This window comes from Coturnix japonica, chromosome 5 (assembly GCF_001577835.2).
Source record: "Coturnix japonica isolate 7356 chromosome 5, Coturnix japonica 2.1, whole genome shotgun sequence".
In the NCBI taxonomy this organism is placed as follows: domain Eukaryota; kingdom Metazoa; phylum Chordata; class Aves; order Galliformes; family Phasianidae; genus Coturnix; species Coturnix japonica.
Window position 1 is genome coordinate 53,195,659 of NC_029520.1, and position 20,027 is coordinate 53,215,685.

Genomic DNA, 20,027 nt, shown 5'->3' on the forward strand with positions numbered 1-20,027 from the left:
AGTCCCACAGACCTGTCATTAGTCTGACCTTGCTGAGGACACTCACACAAGAGGACTGCCTGCCCCGCAGTGTCTGCAGATCCACTTGTGGGGTGATTGCCTCTCTCCAGGGCAGCTCATGCATAAGAGAAGGAGCAGCTGTGTGAGCTCTGGGCCTCAGGAAGTCTGGGTCCCTTTACAGTGCTGTCTTGTGGATGACAGGCTGCTGATGTCTAATAAGGGTTGAGCCTAGATTTCCCAGTGCTAGGAGGAGTAATTAGATCTCTTCCCAATGCCTAGCAATATATTTGCATCAATCCTGTTAAAGTTGATTACTTTTGAGATTATCATCGAATCATTCACATTGGAAAAGCCCGCTGAGATCACCATGCCCAACCCCAGCTCATTCCCACCATGCCCACTGACTGTGTTCCCCAGTACCACATCTCCACTGTTCTCAGACACCTCCAGGGACAGTGACTCCATCACCCTCCAGGGCAGCCTGTCCCAGGACCTGCCCACTCTTTCTGAGAAGAAATTTTTCCTAATATCCAACTGGATTCTCTCAGATTAGAGTGAAATTGGCTTATAGGTAGAGAGCGATGGGGCAAGAAGCGGCGACAGGGACACACACACCAGAATAGTCTGAGCACGACTGCATAGATCTTTCTTTTCCCCTCGGAAATCAGGCTAAAAACAATGATGAAAAAGTGCAGATGAATCTGTTGTTACACTGCAGACTCTCTCTCATTAAGCACAAAACTCTGTGACAAATCAGACATGTGGTAGCTCCTGAAGGACTGGGCTGAGGCAGATTTCATGCCAGTCTCCATGCATGCACACTGAGAAAACTGTTCTGATTCTCACACACTTTTTTTGCCTAAATAGGCTGGCAGAGACAAGATCCACAAATGTCCACTTTATTCCTATTTATTTAAATAGAAGTCCAGCTGCCTGCTATTTTTTAGCTGATTTGGGCTTAATTAATTAATTAATGCACCAATGTTTTGGAAAACGAAGAAAATCTGGCACTTGTGCACGCTTGTGCAGAGCCTTAGCTGCAATAGCAGGTTTATTTCCTTGAGCAAGTCGTGTCCAGCACACCAGAACTGCACAGCCCCTGCAAACACTCACTTGCAGGCCTGGACTCCCGCAGAGTGAATCTGAGCCTACTGACAATTTTCTTCATTGACTTTTAGAGACCCCACAGGGGTTGTCTGCAAGTCCTGGAAGAGCCACCAGCTATAAAACAGTGTTCTTTATGCTCCAGAGCACAACTACAGCTGCTTCTCCTCTGCCCTGGTTTTAAAAGCCACACAGGGCACGCACAGGGCCCTAACGCTTCTGTCTAAACTGGCTTTCAAGCTTTCTTCCCACAGGTGAGCGGCAGCCACAGGAAATACATGCACAGAATCATTAAGGTTGGAAAAAGACTCTAAGATCAAGTCCAACCATCAGCCCATCTCCACCATGCCCACTAAGCCACGTCCCTACATGCCAGGCCCAGCCATATGTGCAGCCATGGGATGGTGAAGCCAGGGCCTTTCCCATTTAATTGGGACCCCCAAAGCCAGAGGCTTGCCTGCTGTTTGCTCCTCTCCTTCCCTGCAGTGCTGGGCCCTGGGTTTTGTATCTGCAGCCCCACGAACCCATGCAGACGCGATAGGAGGTGAGGATCATCCACCAGTACCAGCACCCAGAATTCACATTCATGCAGAGAGAACATGTATGTGCAGGTTTAACGAGGGGACGGACTAGATGAAAGTGGGAAGAACTGACACAGCAGGAGCCCTGGATTTTCTCCCCCATCAACATGTATAGACCAGGCCTTCATCTACACTTCGTTGGTATAAAACATGGGACTGAAAAACAGCTATTTCCTTTCAAACCTTGCAGTATAGGCAGATTTTCCTTCACAAAGAAAAGTAGAAGCCACTGAAAGCCTCTGTTTACTATGGTTAGAAGGGGCTGAGGCTCACTACCAGCACTACCAGCACCAAAGGGATGGATGCTGGCCTTCAGGTATCAACAAACCCCGAGGGCTGCAGATGATGTTCTGGGACTGACCTGAGGTGAAATTGGATGGCTGGTTTGGGTGGTTTGTGGATCCCAGCCTCACTGCCCTACCCGGCGCCTCGGCTCACAGCAGGCCCGAGGAGCGGTCCCACAACGCCCAGCCCCCAGTAATGGCTGCAGAACTTAAAGATTTGCAGAGTTTACTTGCAAAGCCTTTTAGAAGCAGGGACGAGTAAACAAGAGTGAAAAGTTAAACAAAGGAAATACATTTATGCTTGTACTGTTTTCAAGTTTATGCAAACAATCCATTTCTAAAGCTGTCACTGACACTCCTGGCACGTTCTCATTCCCCAGCTTGGAGTCATGTTGAAAACTGAAATCACAAGCATTTCTGAGATGCTTTGAGCAAAATACCTCCCTCTGCTCCACCAGCCGAAAATCAGCAAGCCCACGACAGTCATGGAGCCATGGCAACACCAATGTGCCCCAATGGATTCCAGAGGAAGAGGGAGAAGAGTCTGAACGTCTCTACCCACAGCGACCATGTAAGAAGCGGGTTTAAAGTTAGTCAAATGAACTATAAAGACCAGTTGAACAGCAGGAATTCATCAGGCAGAGCAGGAATTAGAAAATCCTCCTTTCTAGCTGCTCAGGCAGTAAGTAGATGTGCCATAAGCATAACCTTTTGCTCAGGACTTGACATGGGGAGGGAGACAAGGACAGTCTGCTTTCCAGCAGCAGAGCTCGCCAAGCTGCACATAAGAAGGGAACTCACCATGGACCCAAGTGAGAGCCAGGGAAGGGCATTCAGAGACATTCTCCTGCTTGCATTAATTCACCTCTACACTTGTGATTCTGCAAACTGCACAGCAGCCAGGACAGGGGATATGGAGGATTGTCTGTTTGGAAGGATAGGGGTCTCTATGTCAGCTGACTGTTAACTTGCACAGTTTCTGCACTGGCTTCCAAGGTTAAAGCCCACAGATGTCAGCAAAGCCACAGTTTCCCAAACTACAACTCAAAAAGTGGTATAACTTTTTAACTGAAAGAGAAAGCATGCGCTTCCATGACAGGCAAACAGCACGAGTTTCAGCTACAAGTGAGCATGGCTGCCATTCTGGCATCTCTTCCCTCTTTTTCCTCCCCTCCATTCAGCTGCACGAGACGGCACGTTTAACAGCTGATCCATCTGGAGAAGAGCCTACAAAGTTAATTTCTAGCTTTGAGATGGTCACTGGTAATTGTAGGTAATTTCAAATATAATTGCAATCGAGTTGAAAAAGCTCTGTTTGCAGTGTTTATGCTCATCACTCTAATTTAAGACCTAGAATGCTGGATACACTGCTTTTCAATACACACCCATTTTTCATCTTCCTGATTTTACCACCAGTGATTATAAAAACAGCCCCAGCAAACCACAGTCTGCAATGCAAGACAAATGTTTGAAAAGCTGCATATAAAGTTTCAAGCAGAGCTTCTTGAAGGTTAACGACGGAACATGTTAATGATTATCAAATAGACGAGGAAAGCCGCAGAGGGTTTCGAACACAGAGACGCAAGAGCCCCTCGAAATAAATGGTGGCTAACTTTGTTTAGAATAATGCTGCTCTTCAAAGAAATGGAACTGTTGCATGTCGCAAATATGTCCACATGTCGTTTTAATACAGGAATAATTACCCGTGGCATGTTTGTTAGTGGAAAAACAGCAAAGGTCTCCTATTACTTACACATAATAAAACCTGCATTGTTTACCGGGAATGAGTTATATGAGACTGGTAATAAATAAGTGTTGTAACAAACTTTGGTGCCCTGGCCCAGAAACTGATCTTAATATCTGAAGTTTGGTAGCACCCAAAGGCCCCCAGCTTGGGGCTCTGATGTGACCGTTCTAAAAGCTGAAGTGCACCTCTGAAGGTTTGGCCAGCTGTGTGCTGGCTTCTGTACACTTAAAATATCAGATTTTTTTAAAAATACCTTTGGCTTTCTATAGCTGACAGAACTGCTTTGTAGTTTGAAGCTCTGTAGTGGCTAAAGTTGTGTCTGCCAAATCTAGGCATGCCTCAGAGCTTCTCAGCGCGCACCTCTGTCCATGGCTAATCTCTGTGAGCGTGTGCCTGCTTAAAAAATAACAGCAAAAGAACCCAACAATCCTCGCTGGCCATATTCTTGACCCGACAAACCAAGACAGTTAAAGGAACTATTTAAAGCTGGAGCTATTCAGGAAACTATTTATTTTCCCCTGAAAAATGTAGAGGAAAATGAAAATCCTTTTCCTCAATGTTTTCCTACTTGTTGTTTTAAAATGAGGAAGTATCTTTTCTTATGCTGTTTTTGTTGGGTATCGGCAGCCACTGAGCCATCTGATAACAGATGCGACAGAAAATTATCCCACCAGCTCTCCTGAGAGCATCAGCTCTGTCAGGTCTGAGTGCTCATGTATTTTAATGCAGGCCACAAAGCTAAACCTCTTTGGAGAACCAGGATTGAAAAGCTGTCCTTAAAAAAAAAACAAAACGATATGTAATGCATCTGAAGCAAACTTTAAAAACCTGCTTTAGCGATGAAATGGACTTACCTTAACTTCTCAGTAAGTTGATTTAAACAGAGAAGGATGCAGCTGTGGAATAACTAATGATGGTTATATGTAACTTATAGCTCTGCATCACTCTTCTCCTTCATTCATCCCCAAAAGTGCAGGCCCACTTTCCTACCTTTTTCTGCTTCCCTTGAAGAATAAGAAGTTCATGTGAGGAATACAGAAGATAATCTCAGACTTTCACCATATTCTCTATGGAAGCCTCAGTATGGTTGGAAAGGTTCCCTAAAACTCAGGAACTTTAAGGAAAAGCAAATGAACAAGTGAAAAAATTCAAGCAAATGATTTTCATGGCAGCCTTGCAAGTCAACAAGGCTGTTCCCAGCTGATGCAGGAGAAATCCCAAATGCTAGCTCCAAAATGAAGCTCCACACTCCCAAACACCAGCAAACCCACTCAGTTTACATTGTTCCCCAGCTACCTGGCTTGCAGTTTTACACCCACAACCCTATGCAACAATGTGGCAAACGTGGAAAAAGGAAAAATCTGAATGGTTTGCTCTCAAAAGCCACGTTGGTGGTCACCAGGACTCAAGATCCATCAGCAGAAACTCCATCACCACTTCCTTGTCACCGAATTTCAGCTTTTCCTTGGCAGCAGTCTTGGGCATGTAAGCAGTCACACAGCAGGGCTGCAGCCTCCAGCTCCTGACAACTGGTCCTGCTCCGTTCCTTTGGACTTACAAAGTTTGTGTGGTGCTATCTGGGACTATAACATCATATAAGGCTTTCCTGAGAAGGCAAAATAATAGAGAGGCCTCCAAAACACGATAATCAAAGGCAGCTGCATGCGAGGCATTGCACACTAAGAATAACTATTAATTGTTTGTTTGTGTGGGTCAAAAAGAAAGCAGCTTCATGAAAATTGGTTATCAATTCATATTTAATGAGGGGCCAGTTAAACATAAAAGAGAAATAACAGTAAGAGAGACAATTTCAGGACCCTGACTGTGGAGTAACCAAAACTGACGGTGAAACCGTCCGAGACAGTGAAGTCTGATCTCCAGGAGCTCAACTGGTCACGTTTATTAGTTCAGTTATGGGTCACCTCCAAGTTATGTAAGGGTGTCTGGAAAAACCTGCAGTGTTACTCAAATTGAAAGGGCACAAGGACTATGGGGGTAAATCAGAATCTTTCCCCGGGATTGCAAAGGACTTTGAGATGGGAACACAGAGAGTGGTGCTTTGAAAGGATGGCCTTCAGCTCACCTATTTGTTTTCCCCCTTTATAGCACCTGCTGTATTTTTGTCTGGGCTGAAAGCACTCCTTCATGCTCTGTGAACCAAAGAATAACCCCTATCCATCTGCATGGGTCTAAGTAAGGCTAAGAGAAAACAGCTAGAGCTAACCTACAACCCTGGTTCACATCTTTGTCCTGGTTGGCACTGTGCTCAGCCTATAGCGATAAACTTACAAATTCATCAGGATAAATTTGAAACTAATTTCCATTAGCTCCTAGCCTGCCAAGTACTTCTAAGTACAAAAGAACTTCAGAAGGGATCAAGATCAGAAGCATTAAAAGAACCTCCTGTAAGGGGTACAGTTCTCCTTGTAGCAGTTAGACCTGAAAGATGGCCACACGTCCTGCCTTTTGTCATCACAACATAGTCCAGATGGCAGCAGCTGAGGGGACCCACGTGCCTCACTAAGCAGTGGCTTGCTTTGGTCTGAGGGAACTGACGGCACCACAAGACCACAAGATGGGAACGGTCTCCTCTTCATGTGTGCAGCAGTCAGCGTCTGGTGGCCACATGCCTGGGGGGAAGATGGCAGAGGACAACCCGATGTCACGCACCACCCCAGTGAGATGTTGTGTTCCTTGGTGGGGACGTATGAAACCAGCCCGGGAGCGTGTTCTGCTCATGAAACCGACCCACTTCAATTCTGCCATCTGCTCCGTGAAGGAGGCGATGGGCTGCGGATGGGTAATCCCCAAGGAGCGCTAGCCAAGTTCCCAGACTTATTTTTCAAATGCTTTGCATTTCACTGCGCAAGCTGGAATATCAGAAGAACGACCTTTCTTGGTAGCTGTTCTTCTATTCCTGGAACTTGGCAAAGAGACACTCAGTGATGTTAGAGATGCTCTGGTGTTCCAGATGCTAACAGGCAATGCAAAATACTTGGAAAAATGCAGCAAATGCAGCTCCAAGGAAAAATATTTCTGGCGATAAAAATCAACCCTAACCTTTGCAAAATGCACATCAACAACTCCATTGTTTATTATTACCAACCATAGTCCTGCTGATACTTCTGAGCTAAGAACATGTTTCCTCTGTGCTGCTCTGCATCGCCAAGCTCCATCCTTTTGCCTACTGTTCCAGTTAGGAAACTTAACTCTAGTAGTTGACAATTAATTCATTGTATCCTGGATCCTCTTTTCATCACTTGGAAAAAAATAAAACCTCAGCATCAAAAACTTGTACCCAGACTTTGCAGTTTACGATTTACCAGAATTATCCCGCCTATTACATAAGTAACCTTGAATTATAGCTTTGATTTTAGCTGATCTCCGTAACTATTAATCCAGGAATGTGCTCTCTTCACTGAGTCACTTGACATAAGTTACTGCTTCTGATTCAGTGACTAAAGCTATAGAAATAGAAGGCTTTTCCCCAAATTCACACCATTTGATTCTTGCTCTGAAGCCCTGTTTGTACCTGTATTGGTGAACATGTTATTTCTGGGCACAGCCTTCATTCCTTTGAAAGACTGGAAAGCGAAGGGGAAGCAATTCATGGCTAATCAAACTCGAGAGCTCTATCTGAACAAAAGCTTTCTGCCCCAAGGAACCCCACCTAAAATGGCATTTAAAAAAAAAATAAAATAAAATCCATATTTAGATTTCAAAATCCAGCACAGCAAATTAAGAGAAGCAGCCACCTCACTACAGCTCCCTTGTGCTGTGTTTCATGAGGTGGTCCTTAATTACAGCATCATTTCAGGCCACTTTTATGTAACTGTATTCACACACAGTGAATAGTGCTGAATGAATGAGCAGCTATTCAGTATTTTGCTCCCCCTCTCTATGCACTGTGCCTTTCTATCTCTTCTTTTGCAGCCCAAATTCTGCTCTGAAGGCCAGATTAATAATTTCTCCCTAGGTTTTTCTAAAGAGCATTTCAGTATAATATATGAGGGCTTGCCCACTATTAATTAATTACTTTTCACCCCGCAAAATGGGAAAGTGGTACACTTCCCATTTTATAGGCAAGGAGCTGAGACACAGACAGGAGGTCAAAAGTGCCTATTAATTTCCAGAGCCCAATTCGATATGCCTTGGGCATGATTATTCACGGCACTTAGCATTATGTACTACTTCATGCCTTCAGCATCCCGCTTGCCTTGAATAAAGTGGCTGCTGGTGGTCCTTTGTAGTGCTGCATATCAGGTTCTGTACAATGGTAAGTCAGGGACCCAGAAGATGATCAGCATACGAACAGTGGCCCCCAGGAAACATCCAGTTGAGGGTCAGCCCCACCTGGGAACTGCCCCATTTTCCCAGCCAGCATTACAAGGCCTTAATGCTGGGACCATCCAGTCCCTTGTTCATCACACAATTCCAAGCTGCAGCACCAGCAGAGAAAGGAATCTCACAGAAAATAATCTCAGTATTAGGAGGAAGTTTTTCCCCCAGAGGGTGGTGACGCACTGGAACAGGTTGCCCAAGGAGGCTGTGGATGCCCCATCCCTGCAGGCATTCAAGGCCAGGCTGGATGTGGCTCTGGGCAGCCTGGGCTGCTGGTTGGTGACCCTGCACACAGCAGGGGGTTGGAGCTGGATGAGCACTGTGGGCCTTTGCAACCCAGGCCATTCTGGGATTCTGTGATACAATTTACAACACAAGGCAGTGGTCCAATGTGGAGATACAAATAAAGGTCTCCAACCCAGTGCACATGTACAAGAGGTCGTATCAAGCTCATTTTTATGCTGATATTCCTCTCACAGGCTGATGAATTGATACACGAAAAGGCTTAGTCTGGCCCTAAAGGCTTTTGCTGTAAGACAACCCCATTCTCATTGAGTGGATGTGTTTGTGTGTAGGTTGTGACAGTTATGAGATACACAGTAGTGAGACCACTAAGCAGTCCTGTATCCAGGCTTCTGCCAGTGACTGCCAAGGAGAGCTCATAAGTGAGATGATGTTTTTCTAGGTGACTTTTAAAAACCTCAAGGAATCATAGGATCACTGAGGTTGGAAAAGACATCCAAGCTCCCCACCCCACCCCCACAGCGACCAGGTCCCTCAGTGCCACATCTCCACTTCAGTGCATCACTGTTCTCTGGGATGTCTCAAACTTGAGCACACAGGCAGAGAGTTGCAGAGGTACAGAGTGGGGTCCCAAGACCATGAACAAGTAGGGATGGAATCCTCTTGACCACCAAACAACTAAAAAGGACCAATAAACTGCTTTCTCCACATACCATCACACTTTGGGAAACTAAACAAGAGGCACTAAGGCAGGGAGGGAGTTTAGATCAGGTCCAACATGGGAACAGGCTGAGCTGTGGCTGTTAACCTCTGACAGACAGTCTGTAATATACCTGACACTGAAAACAAACCAGGTGGTGCCACTGCTGGGGAAATAGAGGCGCAGCAGGGGGACTGGGGCTGGAGGAGGGGGAAAACGTGAGCAGGGGAGAGCAGAGAGGGCAGGAATCGTTAACCCCTGATAGTAAGTCGAAAGTATTTTACTCCCCATCTCATTCATTAGGCTGCGTCAACTCCAGAAGGACTACATCCATTCCCGCACATAAATCTAGCAAGCTTCTCTTTTAAAAAGGCCAGACACTGTCTTTGCCATGGCAATCCAGCTGTCTGGCCGGCTGCCTGCCCTGCAAACAGGCCGCCAAGGCTCAGCTTGCTGAGCGGAGGGCAGCATTCTCCCAGGGGCTCTCAGAGCCCTCTGCTCCAAGCTGCAGCCTAGGGAAGACACATATCCCTGGGGGGAGGGGGAACACGTCCCCAAGCTCCAGTGCGTAAGCAAAGCACTCAGGTGTAGGAGCATTCCTGAGCACCTTTTGGTGAGTAACCTCATGGATCGTCCAGCCTCAGGGCTCCAGCAAGGCCCTCTCGGCTGTCCAGGCACTGGGGACATGACACAGGATAAAACAGCTCTCATCAACAGCATCCTATACAATCCAAAGAAACAAATCCCATTTATGACCCATGTTTAGAGCAGGGCGCAACGCTGAGAGGAAGAAATGATGCTGAATAGCTTGCATCTGCTGCTGGTCTGGAGCTAATAAAGTTATCTGTGGGCTTTCAGCTCCAGGGGCTCATAACCATGGGCACTGAGGGCCCCCATCCTGCCCACTTCTAAAAGTTGCTCAAGCGAAAGCTTTGGAAAATGCAGGAAACAGTTCTGTCCTCAAACTCTAATCTGAACGTAGATTGAAAAGCCAATGACTCCAATAAAAGAACAAGGGCACAATATCTAGCTATTTTTAATACATCTGTCTATGGTTAAGCAGCATTGTTTTTCTTTGTGAGAACTTAGTAACATCGGGGAAGTTGGACAGCCTTCCTCCAGCTGAGGTATTACAGGGCATCTTGTATACTTTGGCATTGCATGGCTTTCCAGGACATCATTTTAACACTTCACAAATCAGGCTTTACAGGCATTCTTCTGTCATAAATCCATTGCAAAGCAAACACAGAAATTCCACGTTGCACGTAGCCAGGTAAACTGTGCAAAGATGACCGTTGAGCGGAGGATTTTTAAGCACACGAACCATAAAGCATTTGTGGTGTTTTACGATGGCAACTTCTCTTTTAGAGCCTGATCCAGCCTTCTTTGAAGTCAAAAGGAGTCTTTCCATTGACATCAGAGGGTGTGGGATTTGTCTCACGGCAACTTATACCAATGAGAACAATATTTTGCTCTGAAGTCATTACTTTCTGCCACGCGTGTTTTGAAAACAGCCCATCACCTGACAATACAGCCTCAAGGTACTGACAGTCCCCGTGTTTTCCTTATTTAAAAATGAGACTTGGTAACGGGCTCAGCTGTTTAGGGAAGGTAATATTTTTCCTTAGTACTCTTACTATAAAGTAAATTAGCAAAATCCTCTTCGAGCTGTAACTAAAACATAAGGGCACAGCTGCCCCGGAGGAGTACGAGGGCTCCTAATGTAAACTCCACTGATATCATCACCATCAGAAGGTCATAAAATTGATTGATTATAAATACAGTCCTCATTTGTTTACAGCTTGCATTTTTGGGTCCCGGGTAATTAGCACATTAGCAATCTCTCAAAGTGAGCGCTTACAGGTGCCGCTCCAAGATGGCCAAAGCCGAAGAGCTGCATCGGGGGAACCCAATTCCCCTTCACCAACTGCAGGAGGGCAGAAATGTCACTGTGTGAGCATTTAGCTACTCGATCACGCCTACCAGGAGCCAAGGGCATAAGAGGGCATTGGAATGACCTGTTAATTTCCTTCAGCAGTAAGGTAGCACCCAAAAAATGAGAGCCATGTCAGCAATGTGAGGGAGATATCCTCTCTGTGAAGCCTGCGGCGCACAACTCTTTTGAGATTCTTTTCCTTTCACACAAGCCAACAAAGGAAGATAAAGATCACCCTATTTGTGGTAACTGGTACTTAGTTCCTTTGAGTTACACTTAAAATAAACTCTCTTTCAGCTCTCCCGAGGTTGCACTCCGGAGCTGTACGCCAGCCACCTTCCCTCGGCCCGCCTTGGCTCCAAGTTCAAGCCTACTCTGCACACAGGACACGAAACTTTAAAGTCACGTTTTATTTGTACAGCTGGATGCATCAGGTTTATGTTTATTGTCTAATTAGCCAACGAAACCACTTTTGAAAGGATTTTAATGCTTTACCCCCAGCGAGATCTCTGTAGCAACCGTGTGTTGAAATGCTAATGGAGGCAAAGAATTTCTTTTCCTACGAATTTACAGTATTTTGGATACATCTCATGGGCCAAACGTTCAGCTGGGATGGCTTTGATGGAGTGAGCTGGGCTGTAGTGTAAGGGATTCTGCAGTGCAGCAGGATAACAGAGAAGCTGCTGACTATAATTCTTTTTTTTAAGGTGCTTTAAAATCCTGCAGCCAACATCCAGATTTTTGTCACCTCCCACAATAGTTTGTTAAAAAAACCTCCTGTGGTTGGAATGAGATTGACGGGTCAACAGTTGGACTAGATGACTTTGGGGGTCCTTTCCAGCCCTAATGATTCCATGACACTATGTGTGCTCTGCCATTCACATCACTTTACAGACCAACTCTCTCAAAGCACATCTGCAGGCATTACTCACTGCAGAACTAATTTCAAAATCTCATACCAACATTTTTTTCAACCATGAAACATTAGAGGCAGGTGAGCAGTGAGTGCAGTCACCGGCACCAGCACATCCTGAGGAGCTGCTAGTATTTGCTCACTAGAAAAGAGATGGCGATTCATGTTTTGGGGGTTATCTCTGTTGTGTTAACTGCGTTCTCAAACCAAATTGTTTTGGAAAAGAACTGTCTTCACTTACATATTTTTATAAGCAATATGAAAAAAGGAAGGGCCTCTAAACGTTACAACATTGCCAATAAATAACGCTATTAACCCTTAATTATCCGCCTTATTTAATTCCTCTTCCCAAGTGCCACAAATGCTGAATTCTTCACCAAGATTCCTTTCCAGCCCAGCTGAGCCCTAAGGTCACATGCTTAATTTTCAGACCTTCACACCTCAACATGCCAAGAGACCCATTATCACAGTCACAGAATGGCCTGGGATGGAAGCTGACCTCAAGGATCACGAAGCTCCAACCCCCCAGCACAGGCAGGGCCACCAACCTCCACATTGATACCAGCCCAGGCTGCCCAGGGCCCCATCCAACCTGGCCTTCAACACCTCCAGGGATGGACGGGGCATCCACAGCCTCTCTGGGCAGCTGTTCCAGCACCTCACCGCTCTCACAGTAAGGAAATTCCCCCTGACATCCAACCTAAATCTGCCCTCCTTCAACTTCAGACCATTTCACCTTGTTCTGCTGTTATCCACTGTTTCCTACATCCTCAGTGCAAGGCAATGACATCCTAGTCGCTTTCCTCCTCAGGCTGTTTCATTCAGATGAGTGAATTTTCCTTATACAGTTTCTTGACTCAGCACTGTCTCTGTGCCTATCTGCTTAAGAAGAACCAACTCCTGAGCTTGGCTCATTTCAAACCTGCACTGAGTTACAGGAGACACCGTTTCCACTTCATGTCTATCCACAGACAAATACAACACATTTAAAAGCAACATAATTTTATTCCCCCATACCAGTGCAGAATATTACAGCAGTGCCCACTCAGTCTGAAGAGCTGCCTGCATCACACTGTTCCCTCTTTGGGCCTGATGCCTCCTTATGCAACTGTCTCATGACCAAACCAGAGAAGAAAAGATCAAGTAAATGATTTAGCTTCAAACATGTGAAATTGCTGGGATTTTTTACACTCAAGCCAGTTGAACTGCTAAGCCAATAAACACAACTTCAGTGGAAAATCTGTTGTATTTGATCAGATGGTGCTCCTGCAGCACTGATGGTACATTACAGGCAACACCAGCACAGCAATTTTTCTAGCTGGTGGTGACACTCCAATAGAACCAGATGATAAAAAGGAAGGCTAAAATAGTCAAGACAAAGAGATTTGTTTCTAAAGTTGTTCATACCCCCTTGCTGCATCACTTGTGCCAACCTTTCTCCTCCTTACAAGTTTTGCTTCACATTTGATCTTTGTGAGCACTATGAAAAATAGGAGATAAAAGATGAAAAAAACCAAAAACCCAAAAAACTTGTCTTTGCAGAAAACAGACTGTATCTGCAGTTCATCCCAGAAATCTCAATGGCTGTCCTGAAATGTTTTGCTACCATTCCCCCCTCCCATTTGTATTTTTCACACTGCTGTCTTGCTGCACTCTTGAGTCTCGATGATCACTTAATGTAGATTGCCACCTCCCCACTGAGTCAATGAGTTGAGTTGGTTTAGCAGTTAAGGATCTAGTTCCTGACAGCTAGACTCTGGCAAAGAAAGGGCTGAACTGTGTTTTGCAAACAAGCAATCCAATGAACTTCATTCTTTTTCTCAGTTCATGAACCAACACTGGTTTGGTAAGAGACATTTGTTATTCAAGTACTTGTTGGACAGCCTGGATCAACAACAGCTCATTCCAGAAACGGTTCATTTCAATTTCTTGCTGCTCATGGGGTGAGAACTGTCACCTAAATCAGATAAAGCTGATTCTAATCTTTGAAGGGATGAGTAACCCTTTTAAAAATAGAAGAACAAAGGCTGATGAAGAATAAATGCTCTTGTTCACATGTAAATACAAGTACACATATGAAGAACAACCATTTCCCAAACTAGCGTGCAAACAAAATCCAGTCCAGGAGAGCACAGACAGAGCTTCCAAGGACCTCAGCAGGTTCGGGGTGGGAAGTCCAGCTGCAATAAAAATCATCGGGGTTGAAGGGATTGTTATAACCGCTCCAATTCAGCTTCTGTCCCAGAGGCAGTGGGATTCCAACCTCCAGTTCCTGCACTTACCCACCTACACGGTGGCTGAATTAGAGAACCCTCCCTGCAAGGCTGTTAAGGAAGCATTCAGGCATCCTTTGTAAAGTGCAAATAATTGTTCAGTGTTTGTATTTGTTTAAATTTCCCTGCTCAGAACTGTTAATCCTGAGGTTCTGAGCTACCAGTTCATTTTATTTCTTCTGCTGCTGGATTAAGAATCCCTGCTGATACCTTTCTCTTTTTCTGATAGGCAGACTGGAATTGAGTTCATTCTCTATCCTTCTTTTGGTGCTTACAGTGATCACTTTGCAATTCCTGACCAGCACCTATCTTTAAACTTTGGGTAATTGACAAAATTAGCAAATAAATCAGAATAAAGCATATCAAGGAAAGGTCAAACTTACTGTGAACTTCAGGGGGACCATCAGGATGAAAACTACATACCTAAACTGCACCTTGCGCTGTGCAGGACGTTGCTGCCTTTCTTCAAGTATGTGGGCACAGGCAGAAAAACGAGGGAATTTACAATGCTCTGCCACATTTACTGCCTTATTAAGATAGCACTTCAGATCCTGCAGCCTCAGTTACTACAGCGCATTGCTTTTCTGCTTGCACCACTCTCAGGACAGTCTCCTTGGCTACAGCATCTGAATGGCGAGCCAAACCAAACCGCTTTCAGAACATTTTACAAAAATGTTAATATTGCTTTGTTACATTACCAGGCAGATGTGAAGTCCTTCCCGTCCGCGTTTCGACATCGCGGTGTTGGCGTGTCAGTGTGCAGGGCCACGTAGAGCCGTATGGTCCGCCTCACCGGACCGCGCTGCAGAGTGATGTTATTGCAAACGAGAGTCTCTGCATGCCATCGCTGCAGCTCTCACCTCATCAAGAGCCAAATGAAGGAACAAGGAAAAGTTCTGAAAGGAGAAGCCAGAAGCGTGCTGGAATTAATTTCACTGGAATAAATATTTTTGTAAAATCAGCTGTACAAGCTAAGCAGTTACTACATCAGTCAAGAATGAAGATACACTTCTCCAAGCTGCAGGTCACTGCTGTGGATTTTTCTGAACTACGACACCACATCTTCACCACACTCACTTTTTGAAAGCAAAGCATAACATAAAAGAACTCTTTTTATAGCCTGGGTCAGATATCAGACACAGAGGGTAATGACGCACTGGAACAGGTTGCCCAAGGAAGCTGTGGATGCCCCATCCCTGCAGGCATTCAAGGCCAGGCTGGATGTGGCTCTGGGCAGCCTGGGCTGCTGGTTGGTGACCCTGCACACAGCAGGGGGTTGGAGCTGGATGAGCACTGGGATCCTTTGCAATCCAGGCCATTCTAGGACTCTATGATTAAAGCTGCTGAGCTCTTAATGAACACCAAAGTGGAAATCGAAGTTTCAGAACTGGCTTATCAGTTGCAAAAACTACATTTATCTCCAGAGAGCCACAGAATGCTCAAAGTGCCCTTTGAATTCCATGGTGGGTATCTCCCTTAAGCTACCAGAAATCCATATGCATAAGATACCTTCTCACTTGTACATCTGCTCCTGAAGACAACGTTTCAGCAGCTATGAATCAGCTTATCTGTGCCAACAGCAGAGGGCCACATCTATTTCTAGCACTGGAAAATGTGTCCCGCACAGATTCAGGATGGCAGCGGTGTGTAACACACCGATCTCAGGAAGCCACCTGAGAATTCCCCGCTGTGCCCCTCAGCCACCAGGGCTGCCCCCTCTTGGCTTACTTTAGCCAGTTGTGGTCTCCAGAGAGGACGTCCTTCTAAATACATTAGTGACTCACCCCCAGTCATAATTTACTGTTGTAGAGAACATTTCTTGTTTATATCTAGGGAAGCTAAAAAATGTTGCTGAGTGCCTCCTTTAGTAACATCTTATATGTTTTAATGTCACAGCTACTGCCGAGCCATGGGCCCTAATATCTCATTCAGACTGGATGAGCACTGTGGGCCTTTCCAACCCAGGCCATTCTAGGATTCTGTGAACACTTAACACCAGCATCAAGGCTTTCCTATGCAGGTGCCCTGAGCGCCCTAAGAGGCTTTCACAACCCTTGGAACAATCTTGTTCTGATGACCTACCAAGGCAACCAAAATTACTGGAAAATAAGCATGGACACAGTTCCACAGAATTCCACACGCACCCTTCCCAATTCACTTTGAGAGCACGCCTGTGTTTCTTAGAAGTAATCACAGCATGGCCTGTGTCACAAAGGCCCACAGTGCTCATCCAGCTCCAACCCCCTGCTGTGTGCAGGGTCACCAACCAGCAGCCCAGGCTGCCCAGAGCCACATCCAGCCTGGCCTTGAATGCCTGCAGGGATGGGGCATCCACAGCCNAGCCCAGGCTGCCCAGAGCCACATCCAGCCTGGCCTTGAATGCCTGCAGGGATGGGGCATCCACAGCCTCCTTGGGCAACCTGTTCCAGTGCGTCACCACCCTCTGGGGGAAAAACTTCCTCCTAAGATCCAACCTAAACCTCCCCCGTCTCAGTTTAACACCATTTCCTATTTTTCATTGCTCAGTTTGAGGTCTGACTTTCAAAGAACTTCCTGAAATAGCTGTTCCTGACATTCCTGCCTGGCCATTAATTAGGGATGCAGGTGCCTCCACGAAGCATCTCATTTGAACCTTTTTGCTTCCACGCTCTGAGCTATTGACTTCCTCCTTGCTAATCAGCTGCACAGAACAGAGCTAACACATTAATTACCCAACAGTTAAAAGTAGTTTCCAAAATGAAAATAAAACCTAGGAAATGATTTTCTGGCAAGTGCAATGGATGTATGGCTGCCATCGGTGCAGCAAGGATTGCTTTATCTCTTTGGTAGGCCAGACGAGCTCTGAAAGTTCTGGTTTTAACTCCTGGTAAAATCACGTTGGCATTTCAGAGACATTTTGGCCAAACGCTACGGAAACATTTGGTCACATCCTTCCAACCCTTAATTTCTTCCTTAAATGTGCTTTTTAATATGTCACAGTTGTTAAATTTGTAACAATAATTCCCTTGAGACCAAGCAACGGCGCTTGGTATGCGAAAAATGAACAATGCATTTGCATCAGTAAATCAAGAGGAAATTTTAAATAAACGTTTAATTGAGTACAAATAGTCTGAATGTTACTTTAATGAAATTCGACCATTCCGTAGGCTGATTTTAGCTGCAGGATGTCCTAAATAAGCTCAGCTAAAACATATGCTGCCCTACACTTTTTGAGTTGTAACACAACTGCCCGGATTCGCTTCTTCTGATGGCTTTATGGCTTTTAGTCAAGCAAGGAAACGCACTTAAATCAATTTCCAAACTTTCGCTTCTTAAAAACGACCATCAAAATCCTGGAAACAACCCTTGCAGCGTATTGGCACTCCCAGCCTATTTGGATGGGAGGGAAGAAGACTTGAGATTTGTATACAAAAAGACTCATATAAATTCCTGCTAAATCTCATATGGAATTTGAGCACACCAATATTGGGTTAATTGATGCCCTTGGAGCAGGGGCTGCTCCGGGCAAGGAGGGCACAAAGCTGGCGCGTTCCCTGCTAGAACTGCCCTCATCTACTCAGGAATCAAAGCTTCTGTTCTTGCTGCCCCAAGGTGGTATTATATAAATCTTTGGGACTAGTAATTAACAACTTACTTAAGCTGTCTTGCAAAGCATGGAGGACATTTCTAGGCCCTGTGAAAATGCTAAAGTACTGTTAACCTGCGTGTTTCTCAGCCAATACAAACAGCTTTCAGTATGTCTGCATCTCCCTCCAGGGCTCAGGGCTGCAGCCCTTCTGATTTTAATGGGATTTCTCCTTTCGGAACACAGCACCCACTGTGTGCTATGGTGGCAGCAGAACCACTCAGAATAGGAACGGATTCATTTGCTTTTTCCTTTAAAAAAAGCAAAATCAGCCCATTTCAGATTTTCCTTGCTGAGGCAGACATCCCATAGTGCTTTTAGCCTTGAGCATTTACTCAGACCTCCTTTTGGCTTCAGTACGAGTGCAAACAGTACAATTTAACAGATACATCAGTGCCCTGGGATTCAGCAGCCCAGCCATCAGCTCTGCTGCTAACCATTGCCACCTGCTTTACCTCTCAGCACTCTTGCTCCTCTCCCACTCTGTGTCTGCCCTGTCTGTTTGAACTGAGCTTCTTAATGCAAATACCATCTTCCTGTAAAAGCTCTCAGTGCCCAGCGCCGGAGCCTTGATGTCTTTGGGGACTATCAAACACACAGAAAATAAGAACACAGGCAGTTCTTCCCTGTTGGCTTTATTAATAAACGTGGGTATTTCAGCCATGATGTATTAGCCTTGTGCTCTCCACTTCTGTTATCTCTAATTAGCTATCTGCTAAAGCTGTTCCCTTCTGAACAGCATAATCCTTCCCCATCTTCTTAACCCATTGCCCCGTGCTATTTATCAAGACTACATTCAGAGAAACATTAGTACAGTTGCAAATTCAATCATTCCACGCTTGGAGAATGCACAGCCCAAGATGGCCCACGCCTGAAGTCCTCGGAGTGCAGGCAATGATGTAAATGCCTTTTTTCTATGATCAGCCCATTTGTTTCCTCAACTGGCCTTAGATATTCTCTGTCATGGACAGCAGAAGTGGCAGAGCTGGTGAGGAACTCAGCATGGTGGGATGTCTTGTTTCTGGCTGCAGCTTGGAGAGAAATGAACACATGGACTAGATGACCTTTCAAGGTCCCTTCCAACTCAAATGATCCTGTGCTCTTTCCACTGCTGTCCTACAGTCTGGCTCCTACAGCACAGCCCTTTCAAACTGACCTGCTTTGAAAACCACGATTTACGTGGCTATCTTGAACTCCTGGTTCTACACATGATCCTGGTACTCCTCCTTATAACACTTAGTGTCCCATTTACGTATCTCTTCCATGCACACTGGTTCTCTGCCATAGAATCACAGAATCACTGTTGGAAAAGACCTCTAAGATCTTCCAGTCCAACCATCCACCTACCACCAATATTTTCCACTAAGCCACATCCCTCAGTACATCTCAACATTCCTTGAACACCTCCAGTGACTCCACCACCTCCACGTGCAGCCCATTGCAGTGCCTCACCACTCTCTTGGAGAAGAGTTATTTCCTAAGATCAACCTGAATCTCCCCAGTGCAGCTTGTCCCTGCTTCCTTCTATGTACTTGGTCTACTACACTTCCCGCCTCTACCACTGACAACTGTTTCCATCCCATACATTCCCATTACTATTGCTCCCACCCAGCTACCTGCCTTCAGCCACCCGCATCCTTTCCCAGCCAGCAGGCTCTATCCCAGTCTCCCTTGGCTTATCGGCCCCCATCTGCTTGCAAGTCCTGTTGGGCTTCCCCACCACACTGCTTCAGACATAACCTTAGAAGACTCACCATTCCCTTTGTGTTCATTCTGACCCACTCTGAATTTAAATCATGGATTCCTTTTCTGTGTTTTCTGGCCACCTCTCCCGCAGCTCTCAGTCTCCCTCCAGCACCACGTGGGCTGCGTGTGCTACAAGAAGACCTGAGGCAGGTGAACCCTACAAGGATTTCAGCTAAATCTTCACTGAACTCATCCAAACTGAGATTTTTCTGTCCTCTGATTTGCCAAGGTGCAGGTGTATTTTAAAGAGCAAAACTATAACATCCCTGGAAGTAAGAGAAATATAATCTGTGAAGAGATGAGGTAAGAAAAGATTTTTGTGAGTCATTCTTCTGAATGAAATTCTTGTACTCAGTCACCAGAAGGTACCTGCTGCTTCTGGGCAGATATTTTTAAGCTCTTGATTCATTAACTGCATTTCACCTGATAAGTTTCTGGGACAGTACCAAAAATAACTGTATTCTTCACTCAGACGTGTTTCAAATGGTGCCATGTGATGATGGCAGAACATGCAATCACGTAACCTTCAGAGCT

At 45.4% G+C, this 20,027-nt stretch overlaps 1 long non-coding RNA gene across 1 annotated transcript in view; it reads right to left on the reverse strand.

The window, feature by feature from the left end:
• LOC107315492 overlaps positions 1 to 20,027 on the reverse strand; it is a 129,930-nt gene that overhangs the window by 27,113 nt on the left and 82,790 nt on the right. Inside the window, exon 4 of the long non-coding RNA XR_004307344.1 lies at positions 14,821 to 15,018. This is a non-coding gene — a long non-coding RNA (uncharacterized LOC107315492). The remainder of the gene's footprint in view (positions 1 to 14,820; positions 15,019 to 20,027) is intronic.